Source organism: Triturus cristatus, chromosome 1_1, assembly GCF_964204655.1.
Source record: "Triturus cristatus chromosome 1_1, aTriCri1.1, whole genome shotgun sequence".
In the NCBI taxonomy this organism is placed as follows: domain Eukaryota; kingdom Metazoa; phylum Chordata; class Amphibia; order Caudata; family Salamandridae; genus Triturus; species Triturus cristatus.
The window spans coordinates 1,275,962,141-1,275,981,256 of NC_140579.1; the positions used below are offsets into that span (position 1 = coordinate 1,275,962,141).

Genomic DNA, 19,116 nt, shown 5'->3' on the forward strand with positions numbered 1-19,116 from the left:
GGTTATTCATGCAATTTTTAAAGAATATTTTTAGATTTCAAAACTCCACACTTAGAAACTTTTTGGAAGAAAATTGTCAATGTTATCCTATGGAGGAAAAACAGGGTATCGGTTCACAGGTAAGTTATCGACTGTGGGAGTTAGGGTTCTGGGGTTAGACTCAGGGGTCAGTGATGCGCTCTTGTTGCACCCTCAGCGGCACTAGGGCTGCCGGGTGCAGAGTGTTGAGGCCCAATGTTATCCAACAGGGGCTAGAGGGCCCTCCGGTTGGTGGCTGCTGGCAAGCAGGCCACTGAGTTGTGGGAACACAGCTCCTAGGGTTTAGGTCAGGGCAAATGGGGAAACACAGTAGCACAAAAGGTACACCCTCAGCGGCACTGGGGTGGCTGGGTGCAGGGTGCTGTTTCGAGGTCGGGTGCCCTGTTTTCAATAGAGAACCTCCGGTTTGCAAAAGCACTGCAGGCAGGGAGACGAAGGACTTTTGGGTGCGACCACCACTTCGAGAGGGAAGTTGGGAAGTTAGGGGTTGGCTAGGCACCGTCGGTTTGGGCACACACTGCCGTGGGGTGTCGGGTGCAGGGGTGCCTTTTGGGGTCAGATGTTATTACCAGCTCCGGGTCGCGGTTAAGGGGGCCTTCTGGATTTAGGCTGCAGGCGTCGGCTGGAGGCTTGACGCAGGTCAGGGGTCGCCGGATCTTGGTTCAGGATCGCCGGGGTGACCTCCTCGTGGTGTTTGCCCGCTCGGGCCGTGGATGGCGAGTGCAGAGTGGGGCGGATGCGCGGTCTTCGGCTGCTGCCAGAGGTTGCAGTTGGACAAATCCGGTGTTCAAGGGAGAAGCAGTCTTTGGAAGTGAAGGCAGGCAGGTCCTCCGGGGTTTTTGAGGTTGCTGGCTGCAGGACACACTGGAATTTCGCAGGAGCAGGTTCAAGGGGAGACAGGCTGGTAGGGCTGGGGGCAAGTCAGTGGGCATCTAACCCTTATTAGCTGGCTGCACGGCTTTTCGGTCCTTCTTCTTTTCTTCTTGTTGTCAGGCTGGATCTGAGGAAGCAAGGTTCAGGGTGCCCCCTAAATACTAGATTAAGGGGCGCTACAGGTAGGTACAGGGCAGGGACCAATGGGTCCCTTCCCTGGGGTGGTTACACCCCCTATTGTGCCACCCTCCAGTGGGAGGGGGGGCAGGAGCCTGTCCCTGGTTGGTTGGGTCCCCCCCATCCTCAAGATAGCAGGGACTCGGAGTTGTCTGTGTTTCACCTTGCCTCCCCCACCTGAGGGGTGGAGTTGGCAGAGGTGGGCACACCTCTCTCCCTCACTTGTTTTTCCCGCAGGTTCTCCCGCCCAAAATGGTGGTTAGAACCAGGGGGGACCAGTTGCTGAAAGCAGCAAGTGGTCTGGGGAAGCTCACAAAGGTGGCATGCCTTTGAATCTTCCCCTTCGTGAACCCTGCCCATCCTGGGGGAGGAGACTTGGCACCTCGTCCCAGAATATGCATTGTTTCAGGCCCCTGAGAGCAGCAGGCTCTCGACCCAGGGGTCCAGAAACATGTCTGTTGATGGCAGCCTAAGCAGCCACTCAGTCCGGACACTAGAGGTGGGTTAGTTTTCAGGGGGCATCTCTGAGATGCCCTCTGTGTGCATTTTTCATTAAATCCCACACTGGCATCAGTGTGGGTTTAATGTGCTGAGAGGTTTGATACCAAACTTCTCAGTTTTCAGTGAAGTCATTATGCTGCTGTGGAGTTCGTAATGACAAACTCCCAGCACCTTGTACTCTTAATGGCAGCACTGCACTTACAATCTCTAAGAATGGACTTAGAAACTGTAGGGGTACAGGGCTCATGCACCTGTACCCTCAGCACTGGTATAGTGCACCCAGCTAGAGGGGTGACTGATCTATGCCAGGACAGTGCGTTGTAGGCATGGTACACAGAGATGTGTGCCATGTTGACTCTTCACTTTGTTCTGCACCAAAACACACAGCCTGCAAAGGCAGTGTGTGTGTGTAAAGGTACAGTGCCTCTAAGGGTGGCACAACAAGCGCTGCAGCCCTTAGAGGCCTTCTCTGGTCACAGTGCCCTGGGTACCTGTGGTGCCATTTACCAGGGGCTGGCCTGTGGCCAGAGATGTCAATTGGGTTTAGTTTTGGGGAAGGAACACAGGCCCTGGGAACCTGATTGGGCACACCAAGTAAAAGTGCATCAGTAGTCTGGCAAAAAGTGTGGGGGGGGGGGGGGTTATCGCAACAGAAACCCACTTTCCTACATTAAGTGTTTCTGTGTTGTCTATTACCTTTCTGGCACTGCACATACTTATTTTTTATCTGTTCAATTAATACTTTAACATAGCTTTCCACTATTTTAGAAAGGTAAAGTTAAAAAAGGCAACTATGGATATTGAATTAGGTTTTCTTTGATAAAAGCCCTTTGCAGAATTGCTGACCATGTGTGGGCATGCATCTTAATGGAAAGCCAATAACATGATCTTTCAGAGCTGATATCTATTGGCTTTGCCAATACTTGTTTTTGTTGATAATGCTAATGTTTGGCCACTCTGAACACGTCATAATGAGCGACAGTTTTTGATGATCCTGACTAAGCAAAATAAATTACATTATCTTCAGTCATGACTACCATATTTGTTAAACACAGCACTGATACAACAACCAATTAAGGCATTATAATATTCATGCTCATGATAATCTTTAGAGCAACATTGATTGTGCAACCCTGCTAAAACCCTAATCTACCTCGGCATGCTGGAGAATCTAGAGAAGGCTGTCATTGAGTCATCAGGTATGTTCATGATATGTGAAAAATCTGTAATCCGTGGAGAAAATGCGTCATTAATAGCATTCTATGACCACGACAACCATCTAGACACCACAGAAGGCAGCTCACTCCACGCAAAGTACACATACACACACCAACACAGAGCCATGCAAAGGAACAGACACACACTCACACACACAGTTTGGCAGTAATATATAAAGATGGAAACATGCAAACCAACACATGCACAAAGATATTTGCGCGCAGTTACAAAATTAACACAAAATAGAGTGCCATCAGTTTCCGGAACTAAGAAATCAGTACAATGCACCCATTGCTGTTGTCCTAAGCAAGTGTGAGTGTGCTAACCATGATCTCCCCTCCCATTCTCCAGGCAGGACATGTGCACGATAATAAGGGGCCAGTAAAGCAATTATGTGCATGAAAAAGAGATTGCACTAGACTGGGTCAGCTCTATTTTTCATATGTAACTACACTGAGCGTAAACTCGCGTTTCCAGGAACAAATATAAAGGCAAAAGGTTCAGGCATGCAAAAAACGAATAAAACAAAACAAATGGCTATCCTAATCTTGTGCAATTTAATTCAAAAGCTAAATTCGAAATCATTATCTCCTGTGTTGCTCCTCATACTTTTACACGCACATTTAATTTGTAAATATTGCTTTAACATTTTGCCAATTGTGGCAATTGAAATGGAATAAGCACTCAGGTTCTCTGTCCAGCATGACATCACCCTACCTAGCACCATCAGGGGCTTTCTTCTCGCTCCAGAGGAAGCTTGGACACTGTGAAAAATAATTAATTGTGGCTGCGTAGCAATGCAAAGTCAGCTTTCAAGGAGATAAAATAACAGTTTTAATAATCTCGAGACAATATGAGCGTACGTCAGCTATCGTATCTTCGGTAACCCTAGACACGCTCTTTGATGACACCTGGTGTTTGCTTTCTAAGTAATGGTTTAGAAAAAAAATGTATCCTAAAATGTATGAGTCGAGTTTTCAAAAGCATTTTGCTTGCGCGCGCAGTAAGTGAAAAACAAGCATTTACAATGCAATGGTCTCGGCATTGTTAAAGTTAGAGCTATTGGCATTGCTCATGACATTATTTTTCTTTAGGTTTTTGTATTTAAAACATTTAAAGAAACGGCATTGTTATTTACAATGTCAATAGCTTAATCACTCTCAAATGCGAGACCTATTGCATTTGCACCCACACACAGAGCCATACACACAAAGCCACCCACACACAGAGCCAACCACACAGAACCACTCACATATAGCAACCCACACACAAATAAACGAGCCCCTTCTCAGTTCGATGGGCCACGCCCCTTCACACCTTTAATGAATGACTCCGCTTGGCTCCATACTCGCTAATTGGATCTCCTGCAGCTCGAGGTGTGTAATCTCCATTAGCCAGGCTGCTCCCGACACAAATAGACCCGGCACGGTTGTTTTTCTTGGTCCGTCACAGCGCTTACACATCCCTTCCAGGCACCTCCTCGCATCTCCGAGACCTGCACTCTCATTGCTTCTCACTCGCAACTTGAACATCCTTATTTCACTGAGGTGCCCTCCATTAAGGGGCGCTGTGGGGAGACCCCGTGGGCACAGGAAAGCCAGCTCCATAAGCAGAAAGAATTTCCATCGGCCTCCTTTATAGGGGTCACCCGGTGAATGACGTCACAGTAGGTGTCTGGTTGAGACCAGAGTCATCAAGCAAAGCCATATTCTGGACGCTGAGGGGTGACACTTAGCGATGCAAAGAGGGTAAAAGGAACTGTCTTTTCTCAACACAGGATGACCCCTTTAAGCTGCCCCCGGGGCATGTTTGAAAAGCATGCTTCTGCCGATGGTTTAGTTACTGTCAGTCAGAGGTGCAACTATTTCATTCATTCATCCAGACACACATTTGAACAAGCCAGGCCAATTGGCTTTGTCAATGGTTATTTGCATAAGATAAATGAGCAACAACTATACCGTTGTTGTACGGAATATAAAAAACACTTTCGTTCTTGTGAGTGTTGTGGCGTAATGGCTAGAGCCGCCGACTTTGGAGCAGGTTGCCGTCTGGGCGTCGACTCCACATCCTGTGATTCTGGGCAAATTCCTTAATTTCCTCGTGCCCACCGAACACAATTTGAACATCTGTGTGTGTTGGTGCGCATATAAAGCGCCCCATTACCTTTGGGTCCAGTTCGTGTAGTATAGAACTGCAAAAAAATGTAATGTAAATGAAATTGTACCCCAATTCGACAGGTCTTCTGGTACTGCATCTTTATGCAACCAAACCGATTGACTACTAATAGAACATAAAAAACTACTATAAGAACTCACTACGAGTGTTCTCCAATATGTCTTTGCCGTCGCAAACGCCCATCTGGATGTTAGCCAAAAGAGTTCCAGCTCATCTGGTTTGCGACAGAAGCCCTTTCTCCTTTCAAAAAGGCCGACTGACCTTGTTGTCAAGACACGCTTAAAGTCTGAGCATTTAGTAGGCAAAATGCACTTTTAATTTCCAGCACAACATAACGAAACCGGAGAACGGTTAAATGAAAGAAAAAAAATAAGAAAAAAAATGAAACACGTGGTGTGCCCGTCAACCACTGGGAGCAAAACAGATGCGGAAAAAAAATAGTCTATATATCACAAGCTTTCGAAGTGAATAAAGTTGTTGAAGACCGCACCACTGAACGTACACATAAATACCCAAGTTAAAGAGAAAAGTTACACCAGTGCGATCAAGAATACGTGAGACTAACATGGAGCCATTTCCTACGTGCAACCTGGTATCAAGTTTCCCCATGAGTCTATAAACTAATATTGCCCACCTAAAAAATAAATTTAAAACAAAAAAAAAACCACCACAACAAAATGGTAAATTACATTTTAATTGTATTTTCTAATTAAAGTTCACACTCGGGCCTGTGGCTTAATAGGTCTTCTATTCTGAAGGGCGTGTATGGGGTTTAAACCGGTGAGCGCGGCTGAGAGGGCGCCTCGTGTGATCGCCACACGGGCTGAGTGCAGGCGGTATGTGTTGTGAGTGCGCTGCTGGCGGGGATGGTGCCGCTAGAGGAGGGGGAGGGGTGATTGCCGCCACAGCCTCTCGCCGCCAGCCCGGTCTCCCGGTGGGAGAGGAGCTGCTGCTGCACAAGGGGCCCCACTGCCGATGGTCATGTGACCCTTTAACGCAAACGGACGGGAGTGGAGCAGCAGCACCGGCAGTAGCCGCCGCCCGCAGTTAGCCGCGAGCACCGGAGCTACGGCAGTACGGAGATCGGAGGGGCGACACGGCGAACACCCTACGCCCCCCCCTAGGTAAGAAGCGCCTGATCCCTGGGGGTGAGGCAGCGGCACGTGCAGCGGTCCCGGTAACGAGACACTCCACCCCCCAGACGCCTTTGTTGAAGATTGCATTAATCTCTTAGCATGAGCTGAAAGCCATTTTGTACTTGGCAGCCATTTTAGTTAGCTATGTGCTGGACATTCGCTGTTTCCCTCTCCCAGAGTCTTGCACATGCGCAGATGTGCTTAGCTAGTAGAGTGCACCTGTTCCTAGTATAGAACTGTCAGGCTGTTCTAACTGATGTCAGCAACTTATTACTCCTCCTACTTGTTGACTGTGCAGTTTCTGTATGACCATCTATGTGCATAACTCTTCTCATGTGTACTTGTACCGCCTTTTTCAGCCCCTGTGTGGGTATAAAAGGACCATGCTTCTTCTGTTCAGTGTGCTACTTCACTCAACACCGAAGGGTGCTGTGTGAATGTAGTTCCACCTCATGAGGTTTATTAAACTTTGTATTTTCTATTCCAGTTTCTGTGCCAACTTCTTCCTATTGGTCTGAGGACTCTGTGCAGAGAAGGGTGAACCCCTTGCACTGGTAGGCCTAGCTGACGTCACCATCAACAAATTGGCACCCAACTACTGGGGCTCATCGGTGACTCGGATGCCCAAAGGATTGGTCGCGACGAAGGATTGGAATCTCGCTCTGGACGCGATCGCTGCCCGATGAGACCCGAGTCTTGGCAACCACGGCGTTTTTCCTTTCGTTCTGATCTGACCATCCAGGTGATGCCGGTCCTCGACTGAGATCTCTTCTGTTGATTCGCCGTGCAGTGACCATTTGGTCGATTTTAGAACTTGGCAGTTGGAACCTGGACACCAAGTGATTGGTAAGTGTCCTTCTGTGGTGCTTGCTGTTGGTTTTGATGCCTGGGTTGGTAAGGTAGTTTAGTAACACTTACTGTGGCTTTTGGATTTTGGAATTGGTGTTGGCCAACTTGGTTTGTTATGAGATTTATATATGGATTGCAATTTATATAGGCAGGTAATGAGGAGAATTTTCTCTAACTGAATTGATTTGAACGGCACATCGTACTAAAGGTACCTTAAGTGCTACTTTGATTATAATACTGCATATTCTGCACTATTTTTGGCATGCCTGTTTTTAGCACACTTCATAGGATGTGTTGCTTTTGTAGTGGTACCAATTTGAGACTAGATGAAGCACAACCGGCCCCCCGGAGGGGACGCCTAATAGGGATATGTATATTAAGTATGGTCTTTCTTCTATAATGTACAGCGCATTATGGAATAAATACACTCGTAAGGATCCTGAGTTGCGTTGGCCTATGTATGGGTCATTTGATTTACGAAAGATTGAGTATGTGGAACAATGTATGTTTAAGCGAAAGACTAGGCAAGAGATGTTTGATTGTGTACGAATGTGGGAGAAAGAAGTGCGTGAACGAATGAAGCGTGAGCAAGCCTTGATTGAAAAAGAACAACGAAAGAACATTTAAGTGAAAGCATTAGAGCTGAAGAACAAAGCAGTTCATTGTAAGCAAATGCGTGATGGTCTTTTTGTTTTCCCCCAGGTGAATTTATGAATGTGTTGCTTTCTTGGATGTACCATTTTAAACTTGTATATAATTAGCCGGCTCCCCTAGAGGGAACACTTAACTAGGTTTAGGTATAAAAAAGTATTTCTTCTTTGGTGACTAGTACCCCGAGGAACTAAATATGTACATAGAAAGGATCCTGGTCTGTGCACTTAGTAACATTCATAAGTGGTGATATGCAGAGCGTTTTTTTTTCTTGGTGTTTATCCAGCCAAATCTAGTGAATATGACTTACAACTAATATTTACAAATGGTTTGGTTTAAGTACAGTCTGTGGGCTCTCTTTTGTTTCTGTCCTAAGTGTTGATCTCTGGGTTAAATGTGTGTTTAAATGTCTGTGGTTTGTCATTAGTGGTACTTGTAAGTAGCGATTGCGCTCTTGGTGCAAGAATGGCTAGCCTTAAGTGCCCTGTATTATGTGTATGACACCGTTTTGAAAATGTCTGGAATGAGCTCAATGTTTTTTTTTGTCATCATTCTGTTATGCCAAATATCATTAAAATAAAATACATTTTAAAAGAATCCAGCAATGAATTATATAATATATGCTAAATAGCTGCACGCTATCATTAAATTGACAGAGTAAGACACTATACATGTGTGCAAATTGCCACAATGTTAAAGATAAAATTAGAATCCACATTTAATAGGAATAAAAAAAGCTTCAAAAAACGAAATTGTGTGTTTTGCAATAGATAAAATTAGGATACAAAATGTCACAGCATTTATCCTTCTGTATTAGGTATTAACAGGCATTCACATTATCTGAGTGAGTTGGTTGTTGCAGACCTGAATACATTACAGAACGACAGTAGGGATTTCTTTTCTTAATGCCTTTTTAAATAAGGATAAGAGTGGTTTTTGATGTTAAATTATCATGACTGTCCTTTAAAAGTGGCGCAGACTTTCAAATTAGGTTTCTGTTCTTAGGGCTATGAATGAATGCGTTTAAATATGATAGGCAAGGGATGCAGCTTGCTTTTCATATGTGGACTCATCAAAATGATTGGATTTATTAAAAAAAAATATATATTTTGATTATATAATTTTTTTTATTTAAAATAGGTGCATTAAATTTGTTTTTTAATATTTATAATGCCTAATAATGATGCTGTGACCTCCTAGCATCCAAATTGAATTTAAGCCATGCTATACAGCAATAGGGGGTCACTTACATGTGAAATGTCACTTTACCCAGGCGTACAAAACTCATTTTTATAAGGGTATACATTATACCTTTCTGATGCCACATCTCTGGGATATGTAGGGGACATTCTGGTGATGACTATTATGCAAAAACATTGTAGGATATTCATTTTTAAGTGCCCCAAACATCAAAGTCGAAATTGAGTAAAATTCACTATTTAAAAGAGGTTATTCCAATCAGAGCAGCTTTTAAACTGCCTCAGGCTACAGTAAATGCACATATGTAAGCATAGAATGAATAGCTGACATCTATACTGCTAGACAAGCACTCGGTACACTGCTTACAAATATAAATATGTACAAAAAATCTGGCAGAAGTTATTAAGCTTACCTCTGAATTGCTGGTAGACAGGAATGGAGTGGGTTTTGCTGTTGAGCTCTCAGTCTCCAGGGTCACTTTGAATTTGTAAAACTGCATGAAAACCTTGCACTCAAGATGGAACAGCTGTGAATAGGTTAAAGGTCGAAGTTCTACATTTAGAAGCAGGGCTCAACGCAACATTTGCTTTGACATTTCGACATTTGAAAGGCGAAATGGCAGGGCAGGGACAGAAAGAGGTTTTGCTTGCTTTTTTTTGCAAAAGCAAGTTTTTGTTCACTCATCTGAACAGATTGAATAATAATGGTATATGTCAGCTCTTATTAAGACAATGGCTCTGCCATATATGTAGCACTAATGCTTTTAGGGCTGAATTAAGGAAGCAATGGGATTTAGTTTGAATTCATGTGCCCTTGTGTCCAGTGCTTAATTTGTAAAATATGAAGTCCAGGTGCTCAAATTTTTGAAGCAGACCACACCCACTTATATTGGCCCCACCCACTCCCTTCACTGACTCCACCCACTTACTCTATTGGCTCCACCCACATCCTCACCTGGCAAAGCTGAAAGCCACATGTAATACCCGCACGATCTGAATTCCTACCTTGGTAATATGATGATTGACTTGATACTTGTTGGTTTTCAAGCCCCTTGGAAAGTATATCTTAATAAAAATCAAGGCAAAGCCGCAAAAGAGACTGGATGTCATGACTTTTGGAACCAAAGATAATGAACTTTTTTTGACCATTAAAGATCTGACTCCAAATTAATTCTGATATGACTATCTACTTCTGTCGTATTTTAAGTTTCCCCAGGCTTGACCTAAACTGCCCCAGACCAGTCTATTACTAAAAGACAGTATGATATATGACATCATAGAGCTCAGAGATACAAGCCCACTATGAAGGCATCGATCACATGAAGAATATATTGGACTCTGCAAGAGGCACAATATGCACCTCAATTGCATATGCACAACCTGTAACTGATTTATGCACATCATTCAGTCCTGTAATATGCCCAATATTGTAATTGTATTTATATAGCGCTTCCACCCCAGACGAGGCATCAAAGCACTATTCGGTGAGTAGCATGCTACTCCGGAACCCAAAAAATATTAGTGGTGTGTTAATATAGAGAAATATATGTTAATTTGAGCAATGGACATGTGAGGCTGTTAGTTGCATTGAATGGGCTAATGGAGGGATAGAAGAGGGAAGCATCTATGAAGTGTTATTTAGGAAGTCGTAGTAAAATGAGGTTTGGGATGGGTCGAGGGAGGGATAGAGTAGGGACAAATCTAGAAAGGGCTATTAGGGAGATCATAGTAGTAAGAAGAGGCTTGTGAGGAGTAAAAGGAGAGATGGAGAAGGGACAAGTCTCTGGAAAGGGATTTACTCTCACAAGTGCATTGTAAATGGGCATAAACCAAACATTTCTTACCCAATTGGTACCCCTTAAAATAATGTTCCCAACATACAACAGTGCCTTCTGCTCCCTAACATGAAGGTAATGCACAATGATGTAGCTGTCAAATCCCAAACAGCACAGAATACAATTGACAACAGACTATAAAGAGGTCTATGTTTTAAAGGGTGCATGGAAGAGACTATGGCTCGAAATAATTTTAATGTTGGTACCTTCCTGTTTCGTTTTCATGTATAGCAATTATCTTCCACGCCCACCGCTCAGGGCCTCCGCAGACTGCAGCCTCGCAAGCATAGTCAATAATGCCGTATTTACTTTTAGGGTTCTTCCAATAGAAACACGAAACAGAAGCAGCGTCTGGCTGCTTCACCGGCACTGTAATGGTGCACTCGCAGGCAGGCGAGATCTGACACTCTGACACTCTGACACTCTGACACTCTGACACTCTGACACTCTGACACTCTGACACTCTGACACTCACACACACACACACACACACACACACACACACACACACACACACACACACACACACACACACACACACACACACACACACACACACACACACACACACACACACACACACACACACACACACACACACACACACACACACACACACACACACACACACACACACACACACACACACACACACACACACACACACACACACACACACACACACACACACACACACACACACACACACACACACACACACACACACACACACACACACACACACACACCCTCCCCCCCCTCTTGTGGGGACTATGTGTGAATACCTGCCTTGTGGGGACTAACCTTTCCCAATGTTTTTAAAACACACTAATAACAGAAGAATGTTAAGAAAAAATTCATGATACAGGATCCTGCTTCAAATTTGCAAATATATTGTTATTTAATCATGCGCACTGCACCATCCTTGTGGGGACTTGAACATGTGCTACCATCCTTGTGGGGACTTAGTCGGTAACACTATTTGTGATTGAATACAGTCAAAGGCACATGGCTAAATGTTTATTTTATCAACAATATACACAAACAGCATTATAATATATTCATATATGAATTTCTGCATATATACTAGGTGAGTACATTACAGACAGATTATGTTAATGTGCCAGAAAATATCATATCATGCTTAAAGAAAGACACTTAAAGCTGTATTCAACCTATTTATTAGTGCTTAAAAACATCTTAGGAGATAAGGGAACTAACACATATGGTCAAGTGGAACGCGGAGCTTCATTAGCTGCTCACATTTTTGCCAAAATAGATGTTCAAGTCCCCACATAGATAGTGGGTGAAGATCATTGTGTTTAAGTCTCCATAGAAATAGTGTGTACATTCAAAGCTTAAATCCCATTATAAAGAGTGTGTAGCTAATAATGTTCAAGTCCACACAAAGGCTGTGTGTAATTATAGGCATGATCCCCAAAAAGATGGTATGTTATTATAGCAATGTTGAAGTCCCCACAGAGATAGTGTGTTATCATAGAGATGTTCAAGTCCCCACAAAGATAGTGCGTTATTACAGTGTTGTTCAAATCCCCACAAAGATAGTGTGTTTTTATAGCGATGTTTAAGTCCCCACAGAGATAGTGCATGAAGGTGATTGTGTTTAAGTCCTCATTAAAAACGGGCCCGATTCACAAAGGTAAACTTAGACAAAGTCTAACTTTACTACTTTTTAGTGTTCACAAAGGTAAATTTAGACCAAAAATAAAACTTTACTACTTTTCAATATTCACGAAGCCTCATCAGAGATTGTGAAGCTGATGATGTTCAAGTCAAAGCAAGCACAGGGAGATGATGGATGGAGTGCTGAAACCTTCCAGTCACTCACCTCCAGTCGCAGATCTGGGTTGAATCAACTATCGTTCTTTAGCACAATTCGCCACCCCAGTTCAGACCCAGCTATATTCAAATCAGTCTTGACCCTGTGACTCATGGGAACAGTCCAGCCTGAACTGCCAAACAAGGTCTTCCCTGGACCGGAAACAAGCATCCTGGGACTGGTTTCGGGGTAAAACCCCCTCATCAGCCAGGCTAGATTGAATCCAGTGGCAAAGTGAGCAAGGGACCAACATCTGGGCATACACTGCCAACTTAAAGCAAACAAAGCGTTTGCAGGGAGATGATGGACGGAGTGCTGAAACTTTTCAGTCACTCACCCCCAGTCACAGATCTGGATTGAATCCATCATTGTTCTTTAGCTCACTTCGCCACCCCAGTTCAGACCCAGCTATATGCAACTAAGTCTTGACCATGTGTCTCATGGCACCCCTGGTGCTTAAAGTGGAAACAGAGCTTGCGTTTAGTTACAGGAATGCTCAAGTCCCAACAGAGATGGTATGTTTTTATAGTGATGTTCAAGCCCCCACAAAGATAGTGTGTTATTATAGTCATGTTTAAGTCCTCACAGAGATAGTGCATGAAGATGATTGTGTTTAAGTCCTCATTAAAATAGGGTCCGATTCACAATGGTAAACTAAGACAAAAAATCTAACTTTTCTACTTTCCAGTTTTAACAATGTAAACTTAAACCAAAAGTCTAACTTTACTATTTTTTAGTATTCACAAAGCCCCATACAGAGAATGCGAAGCTGATGATGTACAAGCCAAAAGAGAGCTTGCGTGTAATTACAGGAATGCTCAAGTCCCCACAGAGATGGTGTGTGACTATAGTATTACCACGGTCGCCAAAGAGAATGTGTGTGATTATAGACATGCCCAGGTCCCCACAGAGATAGTGTGTGATTATAGAGGTGTTAAGGTCCCCACAGAGATAGTGTGTGATTATAGTCATGCCCAGGTCCCCACAGAGATAGTGTGTGATTATAGAGATGTCCAGGTCCCCACAGAGATAGTGTGTGATTATAGACATGACCAGGTCCCCACAGAGATAGTGTGTGATTATAGAGATGTCCAGGTCCCCACAGAGATAGTGTGTTATTATAGACATGCCCAGGGCCCCACAGAGATAGTGTGTGATTATAGACATGCCCAGGTCCCCTTTGAGGTAGTGTGTGACTATAGAGATGTCGAGGTCCCCACAGAGATGGTGTGTGACTATAGTATTACCATGGTTGCCAAAGAGAATGTGTGTGATAGACAGACATGCCCAGGTCCCACAGAGATAGTCTGTGATTAATAGGATGCAAAGGGATAGCACACAGAGATAGTGCATGATTTTAGTCATGTACAAGTCCTCACAGAGATATTGTGCGATTGCATTGATGTTTAAGTCCCCACAATGATAATGTGTGATTGCAGTCATATTCAAGTCTCCACAGTGATATGTGTAATGATAGGTATGTTGAAGAACCCCTACAGATCATATTGGTCTGGTGGCCTATTAATTTAAGGAATCCACTTGAGGGATATGTGTTGACCACTCTCTCGCATGTTTGAATCCTGGTGCTACCACTCAGCCTTTTTTCCTTCGAAGGTCTATAGAGTAAGTACTATTTACTTGGATAACAAAAAACATATGGGTCAGATTTACAATAACTGTCGCATCCCTGCATATCAGCAGGGATGCACCAGTTATTGTGCGCCACGGCTCCGCCATCATGGATGTGCCGCATTTATAATGCGGCGCACCATGGGGCAAAAACGGACATATGCGTGACGCATCTGTGACGTAAAGGAAGTGCATTGCTGGAGTTGCGTCACAAGCGCGACGCAGCTCCAGCAAGGCTCCGGGGTGCCCTATCTTTGAAATGCTGCGTCAATCCTTACGCCTTCTTCAAGCAGGCGCAGGGTTTTGACGCAGCATGGGCTCAAAAGTTACTGAGTGAAATCATGTAGATTTCACTCAGCCACTTTTAGGAGGCATACCTGAGACGGAACGCCCCCCCCCTGCGCAGGAACGCCTACTCCTGGTGCAGGGCTTTACAACGTGACGCATCTCCCAGATGCGTCACGTTGTACATACCCCGCAGCATGGCGCTGGTTTTGCACCGCCGCTGCGTCACAAAAGTGACCGACGGCGGTGTAAAAGAGGCGCAAGGGGCTTGTAAATCTGCCCCATGGTATTCAGCAACAAGATACGCTCAGGTGTGAATGTGCACTTTATATACGCACATGAGATGATATGATGTGATAATAGTGGTACTCAAACCCCCACTATGATAGACTGGAATTATCCCATATCTACGAATCCCACTTCAAATGCAGCATTAACTGATTTAACCTGTGTTCATCCAGGAAGGTTCACACTTCCTTAAAAATCCAAGTATCTGAGTTCTCATTTTGTTTTCTAGCCCCCATCTTATCAACTCTAGTCTCCATTAAGAAGATAAAACTGTATTTCTGATTGCCATAAACTCCCCATACTGATTTGTTCTGACACTTTAGGATTAATACAATAGAGAGATACATTTATAGAACTGGCACATCCTTATATTTTTTGTCTCTATAATTCAAGAATGAAATGATCCTCTCCTCACAAAGCATATTCTTCATGTGAGAAGTGGGATTTTTCGATTGTTAGAGGCGTGAGGTGGCATCGCCTCAAACCAGCACCACTGGCGATTGGGAAGCACTCCGGAATCCACAAAACCCAGATTGAGATATAGATATATATATATATATATAGATATATATATATATATATATATGATTGAAAAAGGATTCCTGAAAGCCGAAACACACATATACAAGGTATATGTGCACACATACCTTGTTTAACAAACTTCAAACATTTACTGTGTTTAGGAACACACATTCTGTAAGTGAATTTCCAGAATGGAGCTAGCAGTCCTTTGTGCAAGAGTAGAAAAAAATCAAGTTGGCAGTGATACATCCGCCTTTTTATGGGAAGATACATTCTCAAAATGTGCCCAGGTGAAACATGGGAAACTTTCACAACGTTGAAACATCTATTTGTTCAGCCTTTTATATTTGGAGTGTAAAATAGAAATTCTTAAACAAGGCTTAGGCATTCTCAAAAGTGCCCATGTCAGCTACAAGGGACTTCCTCAGCTTTGATGGTTGTGTTATTTGAAAGGCAAATCATATACAACAGTCTTACAAATTGTATTCGTGAACTGAGCTGGTATAGAGAAAGTCACTTTGGCTGACATACAGCTGTCTATTTCATGGAAATAAAAACCTCAGAATGTGCCTACTTTAATTACAGGATTCTTTCACACTGTTAACAAAAATCTTTTTGAGTAATGAGCCTAAATGTTGTACTTCGGTGTGTGTGTGAGGTATAAAACTAGGCTTCCTAAAAGGAGCCGGTAAATCCTTTGTTCAGGAATAGAGAAGGACAAGTTGATATTCATGCACTAGCTGTTTTTGTGAGAAAAGAAACCTTAGATTTGTGCCAATGTTAAAGACAGGAGTCCTCCACAAAGTTGAAAAACTTGTTTTTGGTAGTGGGAATTTTATATATACAGTCTTAAACACTAGGACCTAATTTATGAATAGTGTTGCATCGCTGCGTGAAAGCAGTGATGCAACACTTTTCAGTGTGCCCTCCTTGTGACATGATGGATGTGCCGCATTTATTGTACGGTGTACCATGTCGCATGGAATGACAGATACGTCAGGAATACTGACATATCTGTCAGCGTGAAACCCACGCATTGCTGGAGTTGTGTCATAAGCATGATGCAACTTCAGCAATGAATGGGGGAAGCCTATTCCCATTGCACTGTGTCACCCTTATGCCTGCTATGAGGCAGACATAAGGTTGTGACACAGTTGCGTCCTAGAAGTGGCACAGTGAAATTTGATAGACTTCACTGTGCCACTTCAACTAAGCTTTTTGCGGGGGAACACCCACCCTACATACATTATACCCGACGCAGGTATAATGTGGCACAGGGCTTTATAAAGTGACGCATCTGCTTAGATGCGTCACTTTGTAAATATGGTGCAACATGGCACATATTTTATGCTGCTGCACCCTCACAAATAGTGACGCAACAGCGGGGCAAAAGTGTAACAAGGGGCTCATAAATAAGCTACGCATTTTGCAATTAGGTTTGTGGTCCCTTTATGCCGGAGTGGAAAAAATGACTAATAGTTCTGTAACTACACTTTACATGAAAAAAGGGACATTTTCAAAATGGGCACATGTTCAATATGGTGAATGAAACAAATATGGATTCCAAAATATCATGTGACATAAATATGTTGTCAAAAATATCACCAGTGCAAAAATATAGTGTAACAGAATATCAAAATTAAGAATGCAAGTTTTATTGTATACAATTTGATAATGAAGAAAATTGTAATTAATATTGTGGACTTTAGTATACTTGTAATAAACATTGTTTTTTATTAAATATATGTATATACTTATAATATTAGTAACATTTTATTTCTTTAAATATAATTTGCATTTTTAAATGTGTAATTGAATTTTTAAAAGATAATTAGATGGATCAGGTGGCTCATTGGAATAATGTGTCCACTTCAGGGCCCTGTGTTCAATCTCATGATCATAGGTTCAAATCCCGGTGGGTCCACTCAGTCTTTCAACCATCTGAGGTCGATAAAATGAGTACCGTTGGGTAACAATAAACATCTGTTCGTGCTAAGGTGCCTAAGAGTGTATGTGTGATATACAAATACCTATTTTAAGTAGTTTATAATTTAGTAGTGGGATATTGGGTTTTTCGGGGGAATATGGTGGGAGGTTAATAACATTTTAACTAATTGTTTTTTAATGTTAAGTAATGTAAGGTAAAATCAATATATAAATGATCGGTATATAATGTTTTAATTGTTTAATTCTTCTTTCATTTATTTGGGTGTAATTTCAGATTTTTAATTTATTTATTTTGAATTGTATAATTAGTTATACCTAATTTAGCAGCATGTTCAGTTTGTAGGGGAATAGGGTGAGAAATTAAATGAAAATAGTTTTCTTTATTTATAAATCATCTTTTTTTCATTGAATATTTAAAATGAAAAAAATGTTTTATTTGGAATATGCAAGAAACAATTTGTATTATATATCAGCAAGTGTATATTATATTCATTATTTTTATATGTTTCATTTATTTAAATGTTATCATTTTATTTATATTTTAATTTATCTTCTTGGTGTTTGCGGTTTTTTCAGTAGCGAGAGAAATTAGTTTTACATATGTTTATTTAATTATTTCATTTAATGATTCATTTATTTAGTCTATTTATAATACATTGTGCATTTTATTTACATTTATACAATATGTATTTTCTAGTTTAACTATGGTTAATCATTTTATGTTTTCGGTATTTAAATATTTTTTTTAATGACTGTATTGTAATGGTATATGTAACCTTTCTGAAGTACAGCACTTTCTCTACTGTTGCTTAAATTGGGGTGGGAACAGTAAATCTAGCCCACCCAATTCCTATGCTTTCCTTATTATTGCTTAATTGGGGCGGGGATAGTTAATATAACCCTTACAAAATCCAAAACTTTCCCTACTGTTGCTAGGATGGAGTGAGAATAGTAAATATAACCCCTTTTAAGTCCAATACTTTTCCTTCGGTTTTGTATATATTGGGGTGGGAATAGCAAATCTAATCCCTCTGAAGTCCAACACTTTCCCAGCTGTTGCTTACATTGCAGTGGGAGTAGTCAATCTAACCTCTCCGAAATTCAGCACTTTCCCTGCTTTTGCTTAGGGTGGAATGGGAATAGTAAATTTGACCCCCTCAGAGGTTCAACACCTTCCCTACTGTTGTTTAGACTGGGGTTGAAATGGCCATTTGAACCCCTCTGAAATCCAACACTTTCCCTACTGTTACTTAGATTGGAGTGGAAGTAGCAAACACCGACTTTCTAGAGGACTTGCTCCATTCACAGCGAAGCTTTGCCTGGTAGCTGCTGCTGCCCCTGTTGCTGCTGCTGACCCTTGGTCGAGGCCCACGTCCACCCGCAGGCCCCTGCCTGTTCCTCATATCTGGTGGTCTAGTGGTAGAGCATCACTGCTCTGCTGCTGGGCTGTCCCTCTGCCTCTCTTTTCTGATTTCTGCCTTAGAGCCTTTATTCAGCTTTATCCTTTTTTACCTTTTTCTTCTGTTTGTTTTTCAACCTCGTCCCTGTTGTGGTAATCCCATGGCTCGCCCTCTCCAGTGACCCTTCCCGCTCCCACATTTCCTGCCACCCAGCTGTTTAGCCCCTCAGCACAACTGAATGGCAGCTGCTGGCGTGCCAAAAACAGGTCCGTGCGTGGACCATCCACAGCGCCTGGTATCCTGGTTCTCGGACCTTCCACCGCTATGACGCCAGCACCCTCCTCGCCCACAACTCAGGACGCCATACTGCCTGCCACCTCGCATCACTGAAGAAGACCCAAGGACCCTTCTACTGCCAGAACTGCAGCCACATCCTCACCTATGCCAGCATGCCAGATCCTCTTGTCGCCCAACCGACCAACAGCACACTCGACCGACTCAACTACATCCTCTTCAATGTGCAATCCCTCCACAAATCCGCCACAGACCACC

The 19,116-nt window shown here is 42.7% G+C and overlaps 1 long non-coding RNA gene across 1 annotated transcript in view; it reads left to right on the forward strand.

Moving 5' to 3' along the window:
* Positions 1-6,855: 6,855 nt before the first annotated feature.
* LOC146871950 (uncharacterized) overlaps positions 6,856-19,116 on the forward strand; it is a 130,984-nt gene continuing 118,723 nt past the window's right edge. Inside the window, exon 1 of the long non-coding RNA XR_014959632.1 lies at positions 6,856-6,965. This is a non-coding gene — a long non-coding RNA (uncharacterized LOC146871950). The remainder of the gene's footprint in view (positions 6,966-19,116) is intronic.